Here is a 17,028-nt window from a genome sequence, read left to right on the forward strand (position 1 = left end):
TTTTTATTTGTAAATATAGTTAGAAGTAATGAACGAGAAAAATGTTCTGATTGAGGTCTTTAATCTGTGTAACTTATTGGATCAAAATGATTGAATATACAGAGCTCGAATTCATAACTTTTGTTTATACAAACTATATTGATTTATGTATATTTTAAGAACTTCAGTGTTTTAATACTACAATTAAAAATTACATCAATAAAGATATAATCAAACACTCGCATACAGTCTTAATGAAAGTCGTGTCTTTGTTGTGTGAACATTACTTTTATTTACAATTGTGTTCAGTTATATAAAGAAATTATTGTTGCACATACCCTATTTTTCAAATGATCTGAATGCTCAGTGTGAAATTGTTTTATAGATTTCTGTTTGTAATGTCATTCAATAGATGACGGCACATTTCTCAAGCCTCAATCACACTTGCAGCATCGTGTTATTGTCGTATTTCCGCACTACGGATGGCATTTTCGTATCTATGATTTTGGTCAGATATTAAAGTAAGAATTTGTTTGTTTCTGAACTTCGCGCAAAGCCACAGAGGGACGTCTGCGCCAGCCATTCCTAATTTAGCTTTGTAAGACTAGAGAGAAGGCAGCTAGTCACCACCCACTGCCAACTCTTGGGCTACTCTTTTACGATCACATAACGCCCCCACTACTGAAAGGGCGAACATATTTGGTGTAACGGAGATTCGAACCCGCGACACCAGATTATGAGTCGGTTGCCTTAACTACCTCGCTATATTTTATTATAGTAAGATTGACAATGTAGTTGGTGTTATTGAATTGCGAAAGCAGGAATGCCTAAGATCGTATTGTCAGCAGCAAATTTAGCTTTAACAAATGAGAATATTTTGAGACGAAATTTTCGTTTTACCGTGCATGATTCGAAAAACGTATGCATTCTCTTATTTAGAAATGTTGAAGAACATATTACTTTATTTTGTTTTGTAACATCCTTTCTATTATCAAATTTTCAGGAGCTATATCTGTCGAAGTAGCATTAACAAAAATATATGTGAAAAAAAAGCAAAACAGGCCCCTAAGAAACTTTGAAGAAAAGTAATTTTTTCTATATCCATGGTATGATTTCTGAAAAATTATTAGATCGTTGCTCTTTTTCTAGTATCCAGATACTTTTTTTTCAGTTGTCCATGTGATTATTATTTTGACCAGACATTTTACCTTTGGTTTGTTTTGAATTTCGCGCAAAGTTATATAAGGGCTATCTGCTCTAGCCGTCCCTAATTTTTCAGTGTAAGACTAGAGGGAAGCAATTAGTCATCACCACCAACCGCCAACACTTAAGCTACTCTTTTACCAACGAATAGTGGGGTTTAATCGTTGATTTATAACGCCCCCACACCTTAGATTACGAGTCGAGCGCCTTAACTACCTACCCATGCTAGTTCCATCTTACCTTTAGCCTTTATTTTTATCATAGCTAAAATACACTCAGACCATTTGCCTTCGTAGAAATATATTAAAATATTCAAATAAGTTTTTGACCAACTGCTTTTTTTTTTACAGTTACAGAAACTATTCCACACATATCTAAATATCAATAAGGTCAAAAATGTGTAATAAATATGATGAAAATGTACAAATAAAAATAAACACGACTGGTTAGCTTTATAATTGACACTGCGGTTCCAGTATGTTCAAAACTACACGATCATACAGAAGTGAAGAAGTTTTTTTACGATTTAAAATGATTTAAAAATAACCAGAGCACTACTAAATCCTATCCGACCTTAACTCACGGAAATAAAATAGCATATACAAATGAACAAAAACAGGCAGTTTTAAAAGGCAATGGAGAAACACCTTTAAAACACAATGGCCAAGACATGGACACACACTATTATAATATATTAAACGAGCAGTGTAAAAAATAAACACACATACACTCTAAAATTGCCAGTAAGAAAAAAGTATTTACAAAATTCAAATAATGATTATGTAAGTTGAATTACGCAAACAGCAACAACATTACAAGTAATTACGTCTATAAAACAAATAAAAAAAGAAAACTAACGTGAGAACATAATACAAGCTATTCTCCTTAAAAAGGTTATTCAGAAAATGTTTGACTATTTAATAGCTTTGTGTAATTTATCCGTCAACTCTGGTCACATCATAGCCTCTTGAAAGCAAGCTGATGTTCTTATGCTTCTTAAGGAGGGCAAACTAGTAAATAAACAGAAAGCTGGCATGTGTGTTAAAACTAATTAAAATAAAGTACAGAACAATGTTTCAACCTTCTTAGGTCTTCTTCAGGTTAACAGAGAGAGTTTACAAACTCTTTATTGACCTGCAGATAACTGTACATTATTTTAATTAAAGCTTTAATACCCATACCAGCCATCATGAGAATACATTTTTACTACAAGTGGGTTTCTCATCATCACAAAACCAGGAAACTACCGACCGATCAGTCTGACTAGTTCTGTAGGTAAAATTTTAGAAAGAACTTTTAGTATTAGATTTTCCACTTTTCTGGAGATCACATCAAAGTTACTCTTAGTTCGAAATGGTTTCAAAAAATTTTTGCAAACAACAGATCACTTCATTAGGCCAACTGAAACCATAATAGATGGTTTTAACTATAAGAAATTCACTGTCACCTCCTTTATTGATATAGAAAAAGCACTTGACAATATATAGTATAACAGTTTAAGATACTGACTGAAACAATTAGAATTACTAACAGGTGTTATTTGCCAATTGTCTAACTTCTTAAAAATAGAAAATGTAGAGTGAATGTGGTGGGCACCTACTCAGAGTATTTTACTCTCAAAGTGAGTGTTCCACAGAAAGATTTAGTTAACCCTGTCTTTTTCATAATATATGCAGGTGACATGCCTTTAAATGATTCAAATTTTACTTTAACATCACAAATTGCAGAGGATATGGCAATTTGAAAGAGCTCTTCAATTCCTTTGATAGCAACTACAAATTTACAGCCTACACTGAACTAAATTGTTGATTATTGTCAAAAAATATGATAAAAATAAGTGTTCCTAAAATAAATCTTCTTTCTTTAAAAATTGAATTTTAAGAAATCCTCCTGAAATATACCTAAAAGGAGCTTTTCTAAATATAGTCACATCAGCAAAAATTTTAGGTGTAACTTATAATTTAATTTTAATATGGAATAAGCATATTACCCAAATTAGGAGTAAGACATGGCAACAAGCAATTTACCTCAAGAGATTAATAGGTAAAAACACAGGAGCTACACTGGAGAACAATCAAAAGTTACAAACAATATATCAAACCAGCAATGGAGTTTGCCTGTTCTGCTTGGGCAAATACAGCACCTACACATATAGAAAACTACATTCCACACTAAGTGAAAAAATTACCATAACCTACAAACTATCATGAACAACAAATACAAATATCATACATAAATGCATAAACATCAAACCATTCAAAGGAAGACATGTAGATTGCTCGTTCCATTACTCTGACAAAAATGTATATAAAAACAATTCATTATCATACATAATAATAGTCTTAAATACCTCTCCCAACTTAATGTTTACCTTAAAAAACAAAACAAAAACACCACCATATATATGAGACAAATATACTGCTTATAATTAAACATCATTTGTATACTTAAGAGCTTATATATGTGAAATACGCCATTGATAATTATTTCAAGTGAAAAAGTGACTCTTTACTATGGAACTGTTTGTAAGTATATATAACCAAGGTAAGGGAAATAGCAAGATAGCCCTAAATGCTATAGATAATCTATTCATTGACATAGCCCTAAGGAATGAAGTAAAATTAGTTTTATGCAATGTTCTACAGTAGTATTCAATGATTTATTGAATAACAATGTAGCAATTGGCAATTTATAAGCAATTGTAAAGGAGGGAGGAAAAGATAGTAATTGAACCTAACCCTCCCAGGACAAATACTATACACAGCCAATCAATACCATTCACCAAAAACTCTTGGCTACTTTTACAGACAAAAAGTGGAACTAATTGTCAAAAACATCAAGGTTATAGAGCTGAAAGAAGAAGTAACCTATTGACTGCAAGTTGAGCAACGTAACTATCAAGCTACATTCGTTCCTCAGTGATGTAAGAAAGATTTGTTGGATTGTTCAATATGTTAATTAAATAAGAACTTTCATAAAAACTTAACCTCAGTAAATATTTTTTATGTTTTCTAAACTCAATATATGAAAAGTAAAGTTTTGATTTTTCAGTTTTTGTAGCAGCATTGATGGATGACCTTTATTACATAGTTTAATAAAAATGCATTGACTCAATGATATTCTATCCACAAGCATTAAAAATTGTAGAATAAAAGATATTGTAATTGTCATTGTTTTGATTACATCTAATCATATCAATAAATTTGGATTTTTTAAACTTTTTTTTTAATGATGAGAGAATTTTGGCTATAGGCAGTGACTATGCAAACCAAAGAACACTAGAAACTCCCTCAATTTAGAACTGTAAAACTATTTATTTTTGATGGTTACAAACTTTCTAACTATCTGAAACATAATATTAAAAAAAAAGGTTAAACAAGTTGCAGTAACAGTGAATTAATTTATTTTAGCAAGTACCTCTAAAAGCTTATCAGCCTGTCTTATTTATACAGTAGTATATAGGTATAACCATGGCCCCTTCCCCAAGCAGAAAAATCTGTACTTTAGTCAATATTTTTACGAAAGAATAATCTCTGTCATTTACAGAAGATTTCTGGTTTCTTTCCAAAAAACTTTTAATGATGCAATCTTATTTTACTTGAAAAGAAAATGAAAAAAAAACACTTTGGCTACATAAGCAACATAACTTTAAAATAAGAAACGACTTCTTTGTTTGGTTGTTTAAAATTAAGCACAGAGCTACACAATGAATTATATGTGTACTGCCCACTACAGGTATCAAAACCCGCTTTTCAGTGGAATAAGTACACAAACATAAAGCTATGCCACTGTGGGGCAATAAGAAATGAAACAATACCACTATAAAAATTTTAGCTACTGTTCACTCAGTAGTTGTGAAAATATGTCTCACTTCAACCAACTTATCTACACAAAACATTATCCAAGCATAGAAAATAAGCTTGAAAAACATCCTCTTTACAGTCCCTCTGAATAAAAATTGTTTTTTATAAATTTCTACATGAATTAAATGAGAATTTTTAAGGATGTACTAATGTGATTTAGTTAACAATGTGATTTCAATAAAAAATATTAGATTACAGAAAGGGTGTAATCTTTGTCTACCTGATAATGTAAATGGAAAGTTTAAACAAAAAATATTCCAACCAGAAGAAAAAAAAAGGACAGTAACTTACATGAATACTTCTCGCACAGTTTACCCCCCACTCCCCAATACAGTCAAATAAAAGAAAGAATATTTGTGCCACCGGGAGGATAAAACTGCCAAAAGGTGCAAAATTCGCACTTTGTAAGCTTCAAATCAAATACATCATTATTTTGCATTTTAATATTTCCAAACAAATATATTTAAAATCTTAAATAAATTTGCAGTCAGTAAAAACAGACATTTTTCTAAACTAATTGAAAAAAATTATTTACATAATAAAATATAATTATTCAGACTTAAATTTAATTTATGCATTTGTCCTAATATGGATCTTCAACTTGTTAAACCTTAACAAAATTATGGTACAACTGAGGTAGACATTCAAATAAAAAGCTTTTATTTTTGTTGTCTATATCTATATTTAAGTCTTGTTAAGTATCTATAATTAATATTCATCTTTAAAATCAGTTTTAATTAGCAATGAAATGATATTAAAACACTTTCAAAATTAAAAAGGACTACTTGCTATTACAAAATTAAAAAGGACTACTTGCTATTACAAATTTATAAACAATTAATTACTCAAAAAATACAAGTTTAAAACAGAACTGTAAATGTCACACATGAGCTGGATGTATAAACACTAATATAAAAGTGCAGATACTGTATACACCAAAAGGAATCAAAATGTTGTAAATAGGTTTGATACACAATAGACAACAATAACCTGTACAAGTTGATTCAGTGGTAATCTTCATCATTTAAACTGCAAAACACACTAGGCTTTCAGAAACAAGATTAGTTCTTTTCATTCTTTACGAGTTATCCACCGACTTTAGTTGAAAGTTGGATGTATAAACCAAGTTGATCACTATGTATCTTCTATACCTACTCCTGTTTCCCATTATTAGAATAGATTCTTTCCAAAAGGTTTTATTTATATCAATAAATTTACACAAATGTCTATGAATGAACAGTTGATAGTAAAAATGCTTAAACACTGAATTCTAAATAAAAACTAAATAAGTATAGTATTTTTCAACAACATATACATACAAAAATTATTTGGATTAAATACTTTTATGTCTGTGAAAAAATACTTTGTTTAACATTTCCTAATAATGTGAACACTATTAACTCACCTGGTCAATTGTGGGAATGCTTTGTTGGTAATTCTAAACCTTCATCTATCAATTTCATTTTAAAACTTTTTAAATTTCTCCTTCAATAAAATAAAGTAAAATTTTAAGTGGATCTTTTTCATTTAATATATTCATGAAGAAGAACTATAAAACTTCAACCAAACATTATGTTGTTTGTGAACTTTACCAATAATTCTATAATACTGAGCTATGGAAAATGGAGCACATACACTTTTACCTATTTTTGTGTCAGGTGTCACATTTTTACTTCATTATTAAATATAAATTCATAAAGGAAAACTAATAATAACTGACATTAATTTTTTTCAACAAGCTGAATTTTGTGTTTCACATCTTCAAACTTGGACATTTATATAGAAACAATATTACAATAACAACCTGGTATATTCAAGTATATACACTTAATTATGCTTTAATTTCAAAGCAAAATTTAAAAACAAAGGTTCTGGGGTTTGCTTGTAAGATAATTTCAAGGGTTAAACAATTCCACCACCTTCACATTAAATGTTTAAACCTTCTATGAACCAAAACTGAAACCAAGTACAACCACTCCATACATACAACATATTTTGTCAAACATAATTGAATTCATGAGGTCAATCCAAACGACTTTATTCCTGGATACAGCTGAATATTTACCCGTTTTCATTATCAGACTTCTACATGCTTGGATGGTGGTGAGGTGATGAAAGGTTTACTCCACATTCATCTTAGGTCACCCTGAAACACACACCAGTAACACTCCTAACTTGTTTACCACTGATGATTATTTAGTGGTTTATTTTGATAAGTTGATAACTAATCAAACATAATAATAACATAGCCAAAAGAGCATTTATGGGAATTTTCACTTTTTAGATACATCTGTAATTACTGTTTGACTTTCTCCAAAAAACATGTAAATTTGGAACTGCAATAATTTAATCATCAAAGTCCATATATAAGTAACAAAAGTATAATTTTCATTAAGGACAAGAATTATATATATATATTTTATTTCTAAAACCCTTTTCATTCAAGGATGTAGCAATGAATGTGGTAAACCAACTAAGGTTTACATAAAGACACTCTGGTATAACATAGACATTTTGGTGTAAACTAAGCTGACCTAGTTTTACATGAAGATACTTTGCTGTAAGCTGAGCCAACCAAAGTTTAATATGAAGACGATTTTGGAGTAACCTTAGCCATTTAGGTTTACGTGAAGACATTCTGGTGTAAGACTAGCTAACCGAGGTTTTCATCAATCTTCAGGTACGGATTAAACCCATTTGTCTACTTCTAGTACGGAGAATGATACACAGTTGAACAATACTTACCATAACACTGAATTTTTTTTAATACATCTTCAAAACAATTAATAAAATTTTGTTTAAAAATTACAAGCATTTTGTACAAAAAAAGAATTAGATTTTTACAGTAAAGTATTTTAGTTAAAGAAATGTTATTTTTGTATTGTTGTCATTTGCACTCAGACTCAAAATATTTCAAGTATTATCATCAACATATTGTGCAGTGAAATGTTTAAAATTAAAAATAGAAGGACTGTACATACCTTTGAATTTTTCTTCAAATATATGTTGAAAATCTTCTTAGTTTATATTCTTAATTGTAAGTTTTTACTTTTAACAAAAAGTCCATTTTTGATGTTTTATTTTCCTTTCCTATCCTTTACAATTATTACTTATTGTAACACATATCAACAAGTGTACTCAAGATTTCCTAGGCAGCAACACTTTAGCTATCATCAAAACTTTGGGACATTTACCCAGTACACTAAGCCTGACAAATCAAGGCAATATGGCTTATGTTTTAAAAAATTAAACCTTTCTTATACACATTTTAAGACATAACTACAGAAACAAGATAATAATAACATGAAACAAGTACAGACAAATTATATTACCAGCAGTTTGCAACAGCACTACACAAAGACTTTATAATACAAGAAAATTATGCTATTAATCTTTAATGATACTATGATGTTACAAAGGCTGAGATACTTTTTTAAAATTAACCATATTAGAAACAAGACTGCATCTCCAAGAATGATAGTTACTACAAAAAATGTATAAAAAATAACTTTTTCTTTGTTAAACTCTAAACTAACTAATATATTACTACTAAATATTAGGGAGAAGACTCCATGAGTTTTGCATTGATTTCAGAATATCAAAACCAACTACAATGAAGCCAAATGAATTTATCTTTTTAAAAACATCAGACTGAAATGAGAAAAACATGAATATACAATAATGAAGTGTTGTAACAAATCTTTTATACTAAACTAAGTACAATCAAAAAACTAATAATGAGAATCTTTACAAACAAAACAGTATTTATTTGAACTTTCAAAATCAAAACAAAATAACTAACAATTGGAAAATTCCAGGTCTGTACTTTTATACACAACATATCTAAGGTTCAAAACTTTTCTTACTCAACTTTATTACCTTTATATAACTTTAAAACTTCTAATTCAGAAATATAAACCTTGCACAAAAACATTAGGAATAAAAAAACCAAAAAGATAAAATCTATCATTGAAAGTGATCATAATAGTAAATTTCATAATAAAACATTAACAAGTTCTTTGATTAATTATAACCTACCTCACTTCTGAGTTTCAAGCAACATTAAGCCTATTCTCTATCTTCTTAACCATCTGGCATATAAATTTTGTTTTGCTTTTATACTTTAACCATCAAATAGCAATATTACAGATAAACTTATTTAGACATACTAATTTAAATATGACCATGTGATTTGTAGCTATTTCATCAAAAGCCTCAGAATCGTGGTTTCAATTACTTTGTCTCGTAGAAATATTATCACTCTACTACCTTCAAGTAAACTGGCAAAATGTATAAACAAACTCAAAATGAACCTCAATCAAATGATACAGGAAAAAGGCACATAAATGTAAACATCATAATAATAATAATTAACAAAAAATGAATGAATACTACTTGACACTATGTCTCTTCATCTGACGAAGTGATGAACTTAATAGCTTTGTACACTAGACTCAATTGTGCTACATGCTTAAATTATCAACCAAACTGACACTGTGCACCATAAGCAGTGTTTTTACAAGAACTTTAGAAAAATCAGGCTTGGTTTAAAGAGAGTTCTGGCTGGTTTATCATAACAATAAAGTTATATGTTATACTTTTGTAAGCTATATTTTCAATGTTTTAATGTTAGCCAGATGGTGTATGACATTAAGATCAAGTAAATTTGTGAGAAAGGCCTAAAACATTCTAAATCTAACATCACAAAAATCTAGTAAATCTTAGGAGTATCAAGAAACAAAACTAAGTTGTAAATACCAGAATCAGTGCTTTGCTTTGAGTGAATAAGTACTGATTCAGTTTAGTTCAGTGAAATATTTAGATAAGTGTTAGTTATTGTATGTATTCAGATATTTGATTGACTGGCCAAGAAACTGTGCAAATAAGTTTATTCTTCTATGTTGGTTGTGGTATTTCAATTTTAGCATCATACAACATACAAGTTACAACAATGTATAAGTGAAGAAAGCATGCAGAAATTTTAAGGAAGAAACAAGCAAATGCCATCCAAAATTGTATGGACTGGACTTCAATTTGCTTTCACCAGAGAATTTAAAACACTGCCCAATTATAGAAGGGCATTACAAAAATGTATTGCATATGTGTCTCATTCTTGTCTGACTTTGATTTAAGCTTATTAGAACTTCAAAATTCAAAGACAGATAGAAAACTACATTAACTACGAATTACAGCTTTACTAATTTACAGTTAGTAGAAGAAGGTACTCATTATGGAAGTAAAAACTGTATAAAGAACAATATTAATGTTCTCCTTCCTTCTTTATTTTGTTATTAAACCCCTAATAACTTCATCAAATGTTCCATACCCTACCTTGGTTGACTCGTATTCAGGGTAAATGATGAGGATCAGAATTCTCCAAAACTAGTATAACCCAATAAGACACGTTGCTTAAAGTGTAGATTAAATTGGACATTCCTTGATCTTGGACTTCAAGATAAACTAATTTTTGGAATACTAAGATATCATTATTATTATTAAACCTAGTGTACCTTGTGTTTACAAAAAAGTTTAGTCTACTTGCTAATGCCTTTACTGGTGAAATCATATTTATAATAAATTAAATATTTGTGACACTATTTTGAATAATAATGTTTGGTATTACACAAGAAGATGTATATAATGATGAACTAGCATAAAATTAAAGAAGCCTTATTTATACAGCAACTCAAGCCCAAAATAAACCAATACAAAAGAACACCTTTATACCTATACTAATAAATTTAATCAAACATCTAAGTATGCCCTCTACATTCCTACACTCAGTTACACTACCCCCTTCAAACATGTGGTCAGCTATCAGTCAGTTACCTCTTTCTTTCTTTGTGAACCTGATGATGACCAAAGAAGGTCAAAACGTTGTTAGCTCCTCTACATAAAAATTTTCTCAATCCATACCAGCCGTTTTTACATATATATTTTTCTCTACAAGTGGGTTTTCTCGTCATCACTGAATTAAGAAGTGTTCGTATTCCTCCAACTTTTTATATTAGATGAATTATATGGCTATCTAAATGATGGTAATTTAAAAAAAACAAAACAGAAATAGTGATACTGGGCCATTGGACTAGAATGATAAAAGATATTAATATATCAAGCTTTATTTTGCCATATGTGTCAAACAACAAAGTTTGATAAAAAAAAAAGTCCTGCACAACTCATGGAGAGTAATGAACTAACCTAAATCTGGTTAAACTGCAGCTAGTGCTATAAATTTTTCTTTTAATAAGTTAGTTGAACTGTATCCATTAAAGCAACCCTACCTGCTGTAAAAATGCTAGTGCTTGAGTACTTTAAAAGATACAGTATTCTCAAGATTCCGGTTTCTAGCTAGTACTGGATCATGATATATCTTTCATTTTATGACAGAAACATGTAAAGCAGTAGAAATTAATAATATATGTATTACATCTTATCATTCTCAATAATATATGATGGAAAGTTGGTTGTTGTTTGGCATTTTATGGCACAAAGCGACTAGGCTATCTGCACCAAACAACTGGTAAAAAAATTAAAAGTAAAGTAAAATTATTAAAATTTGTAAAAAGGAATCAAGGTAAAAACAAAACAAAGTTTAATTTTTAAATTAAAATCTTAAATAGCATTAAATACAATTTTTTAATCTAGTTTACAGCAGTAACAGAGAAAGCAAAGTAATACAAGTTTTAAAAGACTTTCTGTAGCATCATTTTAATTACTATAACTCACCAGGATGACTAATGGGTGAGTTCAAACATCAGCGCTAGTCACTGAAGTTGGTCTTTCCAGTCCTGGTTTTGACTTATTTGATGTCATGGTCATTTTCTAATTTCGCATTAAGCTAATTTTACTTTAATACGTAAAAAGGAACCAATCTAATTTATGAATTAAAAAACTTAAATAGCAGTAAAAATGCCAATGGCCTTCAAAAAACTAAAAACATTTGTAAGGTGGACAATGTCACCATCCCTAATGACACTGCCAAACATTAAAGATAAACCTTGGGACAAAACATATCTAAAATGGAACTGTTGTTGAGAGTCATAACTACGGCAAGAGAAATGGCATACAGTTCAGCAATGAACACAGAAACAGTAGAGGGAATTCTGTGCACAACCACCAAACCACAACAAACCAAGGCTAGGCCAAAGAGTCATCTCATTTCGAACTATCCGTATAAATGGGAATGAAGGAATCATTCAGAAGATGTTCAGTAAATAAAAGATGGTACTTCCAATCAGAAGTATCTGCTTTTCTCAGATGACTTAAAGAAATGTCACATTTGGGAATTGTAATAAGCCATGGTGAGATGGGCTTACCAGTGGATACAACAATTTTATCCAAGGATACACCCAATTCACCTGGATAAGAAGGCCAAAACGAACAATGACAGATTGTCTATTCTGGAAAAGCGTGGCCCACCAAGGAAGGAAAACACAACCCCAGGTGGGATACTTTGGAAAGGAACAAAGTAAAGACAGTTGTAAATTGTGGAAGTGCAAAGAAGGTTCATGAGACTTTATGTATAAGCTCTGAAGTGGGGAAGTGCAGAAAGCCCCAGTGCAGAGCTTAAGTCCCTGATGATGAACGGGGTCCAGCACCTACAATGCCAAGGTCCTGGCAGAGCCATAGACCAGTACTCCATAGTCAAGTTTCCATTGAATAAGAACACGATACATCTTTAGCATAGAACATCAATCCACTCCCCGAGTGGTGGAAGAGAGGACACAGAGAATGCTCAGTGCTCTTGTACATTTGACTTGCAGCTGCTTGGTGTGTAGTATAAAGATCAACTTATGGTCAAAGAAAAGCCCCAATAGCTTTGTACAGGAGACCACAGGAAGCACAACTTCACTGATCCAGAGTTCAAGACTGGAGTGAATACCCCATTGCTGGCAAAAGTGCATGCAATTGATTTTAGAGAGAGAAAAGTTAAAACCATTTGTTGTAGTCCACTTCAGTAAATGACTGAGGAAAGTCTGTAGCCTGCTGCTCAATAAACCCCATGGTCAATGGCTGACATGAAATGTGGAAGTTATCAACATGGAGCCCACTTGCAACAGTAAGAGGGAGTTGTTTAGTGATGATATTAATCTTTATACTGAAACGTGTGACACTCAAAACACAGTTCTGAGGGACTCCAACTTCTTGGAGAAAAGAACACGAAAGTGTCAAACCCACACAAACTCGGAATCTCCCGTTCATTAAAACATTTTTAATAAAAATGGGCAAACGGCCATGTAACCCACATATATGGAGGTCTTGCAAAATGCCATAACTCCATGTTGTGTCATAAGCCTTCTCTATGTCAAAGAATATTGATACAAAATGTTGTTGTTTGAAAAAGGCTTCTCTGATTGACGTTTCAAGTCGATTTAAGTGGCCCATGGTGGAGTGCTGTCATTGGAACCCACACTGGGTGGGCGAGAGGAGGTTGTTTGATTCAAGGAACCAAACAAGACGAACATTAACCATCCTCTCTAAGGTTTTACAGAGACAGCTCATCAAAGCAATTGGATGGTAGTTTGAAGGAATCTTGGGATCTTTCCCAGGCTTATAGAAAGGTAAGATAATAGCCTGATGCCAGGCATTAGGAAAAACATTCTCCTGCCAGATCCAGTTGAAAACAATGAAAAGAATATCAAGAGAAGCAGGAGAGAGATAGCGTAGCATGTCACAGTGTACATCATCAGGTCCAACAGAGGTATTGCCAGACCAATGAATGGCCATTTTCAGTTCCACCAGTGTAAAGGAACAATTATAATCAAACAGACAGTCAGTTCAAAAGGAAAGAGGTGAACGCTCTGCCCGAATCTTGATGGCCAAGAAGGTGGAGGAAAAAGCAGAAGTGGTTGATACCTGGCAAAAGTTTTCACCAAGAGTATTGGCGATGTTCGGACATCAGCTATTTCTTGGCCATCAGAGAGTAAGATCAAGAGGGGGACAGAAATGTCGTGCCCACTGACCCCTTTTCGAACCCTGTGCCACGTGACCTTGGAACTGGTGGTAGAAGATATGTCAGTTGTGAACTTAATCCACGATTCCTTCTGGCTTTGGCGTCTTACCCACCGAGCATGTGCACAGACCTGCTGGAAAGCGATGCAGTTTGATCATGTGGGATATCTACGAAAAGCATCCCGGCCTGTTTTTGACCCTTCCATGCCATGTGGCAGGCAGGATTCCACCACAGACGAGGATACAGCAGAAAACGTGTTGAGGTTTTAAGAATACATGGAGCAGCTGCTTGTATAATACAGTCAATTACTGCTCCCACACAGTCATCTATTGATGGCTGACAGACGATGGCAGGATCAAGTTCTGCAAGAACAATGAAAGTAGACCAGTCTGCCTAATCCAGCTTCCTCCGGGGCACACGAGTAGGTTGGCATCAACCACGGCCAGTCTCTCTCAAAAGTATAGGAAAATGATCACTGCCTCCTGGATTATCGTCAAACCTCTATGAAAAATGGGAAAATAATGAAGGGGAGCAAACTGAGAGATCAATAGCAGTAAAGGACTGACTAGGTGCGTGAAAATAAGTGGAAGAAGCAGTATTGAAAAGAGAAAGGTTGTGAACAGAGAGCATATGCTCCACAAAGCAACCCATCCTATTAATATCAGCACTTACCCAGAGGGAATGATGCCCATTAAAGTACCCCCGGAGTAGAAAGGGAGACAGAAAATGTTCAAAGAGAGCATCAAGGTCTGATTGATCATATGTCTCTCCAGGTGACAGGTAGAGAGAACAAACAGTGATGGTATAACCCAAGGAAACACGGATGGAAACGGCCTCCAAGGGTGTGTTGAGCGACAATGATAGGGTGGGCACATGCTGATCAACCAATAGTGCCACCCCTCCATGTACTCATCCACCACACAGCCTGTCATTTCTGTACAGAGAAAACCACCGAAAGGTGACTGCATCGGCAGGTTTTAGAAATGTTTCTTGTAAAAAAGACTTACACGATGGTAGGAAGCAATCAGCTTTCTGATGTTATCCAGATTAGAACATAAACATCGACAGTTCCATTGTATGAAGGTGGCCATTTTTAATGACATTTAGGTGAATTGGCTGGAGAGCCCTTCTGTTTATGACTACGTCTTTTTTCCTTACTGTCCTTATTCGGGGGAGGTCTATCGACCTCCATGGATCGTGACCTGGGTCGAATGGGCAGGTCTTTGTTGTTGGAAGGGGATTCCAGTGACTCAGGATGGGAACAAATGATTGCTGTGCAACTTGGGGTGGGAGAAAAAGATGTATCTGAAGAAATGCCTGTATCTGGAACCAAAGGATGTGGATCATGGGGTTTGCTGGAATGTATGAGAGGAACAGAAATGGGTGTAGTAGTTGATTCATCAACTTTTTTAACCATGGAGGTCAAAATGCTTTTAATTTGTTTGAGAATGATTCTCTTGGAGGCACAGAGAGATCTGTCTGCACTCCCACTGTAGTTGTGGAACAAAGTGCAGCAGCATATGTCTGAGATGAAGTGGTGGACAGCAATTTCTGAGCCTCAGGATAAGTAATGTTATGAGTCGTTTTCAAATGCTGCACCTCTTTTACCTCCAACCATTTTGGGAAAGAACGAAAGTAGGAAGGGTGAGAACCATTGCAGTTGACACAATGTGGATTCGTTTCACACTCATAGGCATCGTGATCCTTGCCACCACAACGAGCACATGTCAGGGAACCATAACATGACGTCTTTAAGTGGCCGAACCTCTGACACTGGAAACATCGGAGAGGATTTAGAATGTACGTCCGTACCTTGCAATTTAGATAACCTACCTTGATAGTCACAAGTGCACATGATGATGTAAGTGTCAAAACAAGGATATTTATTGTCAGTGTAACTCCATCTTTGCGAGTGGAGATGCACCTCACTGCAGAAACTCATTGAGTGGAGAAACTAGGGAGAATCTCCGACTCGGGGACGTTCTTCAAATCCCTATCAACAATAACTCTTTGTGATGAATTCAAGGTAGCACGAGGGGTAACCTCAAAAGGTACATCCCCAATAGTCTTTGAATTCAAGAGGAGTTCACTGTGTTGGGATGTAGATGTTTCAACCAATGTCTCCAGATCGAAGCTTCTTTACTGACTTTGGAGAGCCAGCAAGTTCCCCCAGTCCATTCTGAATACAAAAGGGGGACATTTGCCCTAAGGGTTTTTCTGAAAGAGAATGTAGAATGAGAAAATGAGGTACAACTGGTGGTACAGATGTTGAAGATTGCTGATCAGAGTCTTCAAGATGTGGTCGTTTACCTATTGACTGATTTATCACTATTTTAAATTTTTTGTAGGAAAATCCATAGGAAAAAAAGAAAATTTCAGTGCCCACTGACCCCACCCACCATGAAGCCCTACGAGAGAACACACTACAATATCATGCAAGGACATTGTAGCAATGCCAGGGTTTCATGAGCACTATACCCAAACAGCAGCATCAGACACAATGTCCATAACACCCATCGAAAACTTCCAACACTGGTTCTTGGTTGACTCCAGCCCAAGTGGACCAGCCGACTGACCAAAGTGGGGTCACCCAAAGGCTGCCTGTCCATAGGATTTCAAGGCCAGTGGTGTGTTAGGGTTGGACCACTCAACCACCAGGATCCTCTCCTCCCCTTCACAGGTCGCCACACACGGCAAACACGTGGGTGGATGTTTAAATCCCAGAGGAGGTAACCAGAAATACAGAACCTACCCTGGGAGGTCCCCTCGCCTCGTACAGGAATCCACACCGAGGGGGTCAAAATTAGGACCTTGGTCAGCATCACAATTCCATCTCTGAGAGAGGAGACATACCTCATTGCAGAATCTCCTTAAGTGGAGAAACCAGTGAGAATCTATGACTCAGAGATGTTCTTCAAATCCCTCTCAACAATAACTCCTCGTGACAAATTCAAAGTAGTATGGGGAGTAACCTCAATGAGTATATCCCCAATTGCCTTCGAATGCAAGAGGAGTTTACTATGTTTAGGA

At 33.8% G+C, this 17,028-nt stretch overlaps 1 pseudogene across 1 annotated transcript in view; it reads right to left on the minus strand.

Annotated features, from left to right (window-relative positions):
* Nucleotides 1-4,476: 4,476 nt before the first annotated feature.
* Nucleotides 4,477-17,028, minus strand: part of LOC143245562 (signal peptide peptidase-like 3) — a 38,046-nt pseudogene continuing 25,494 nt past the window's right edge. The window contains exon 8 of the transcript XR_013025639.1: nt 4,477-7,191. The product of XR_013025639.1 is annotated as a signal peptide peptidase-like 3 (transcript). The remainder of the gene's footprint in view (nt 7,192-17,028) is intronic.

The sequence above is a fragment of the Tachypleus tridentatus genome, chromosome 2, assembly GCF_004210375.1.
Source record: "Tachypleus tridentatus isolate NWPU-2018 chromosome 2, ASM421037v1, whole genome shotgun sequence".
Lineage (NCBI taxonomy): Eukaryota > Metazoa > Arthropoda > Merostomata > Xiphosura > Limulidae > Tachypleus > Tachypleus tridentatus.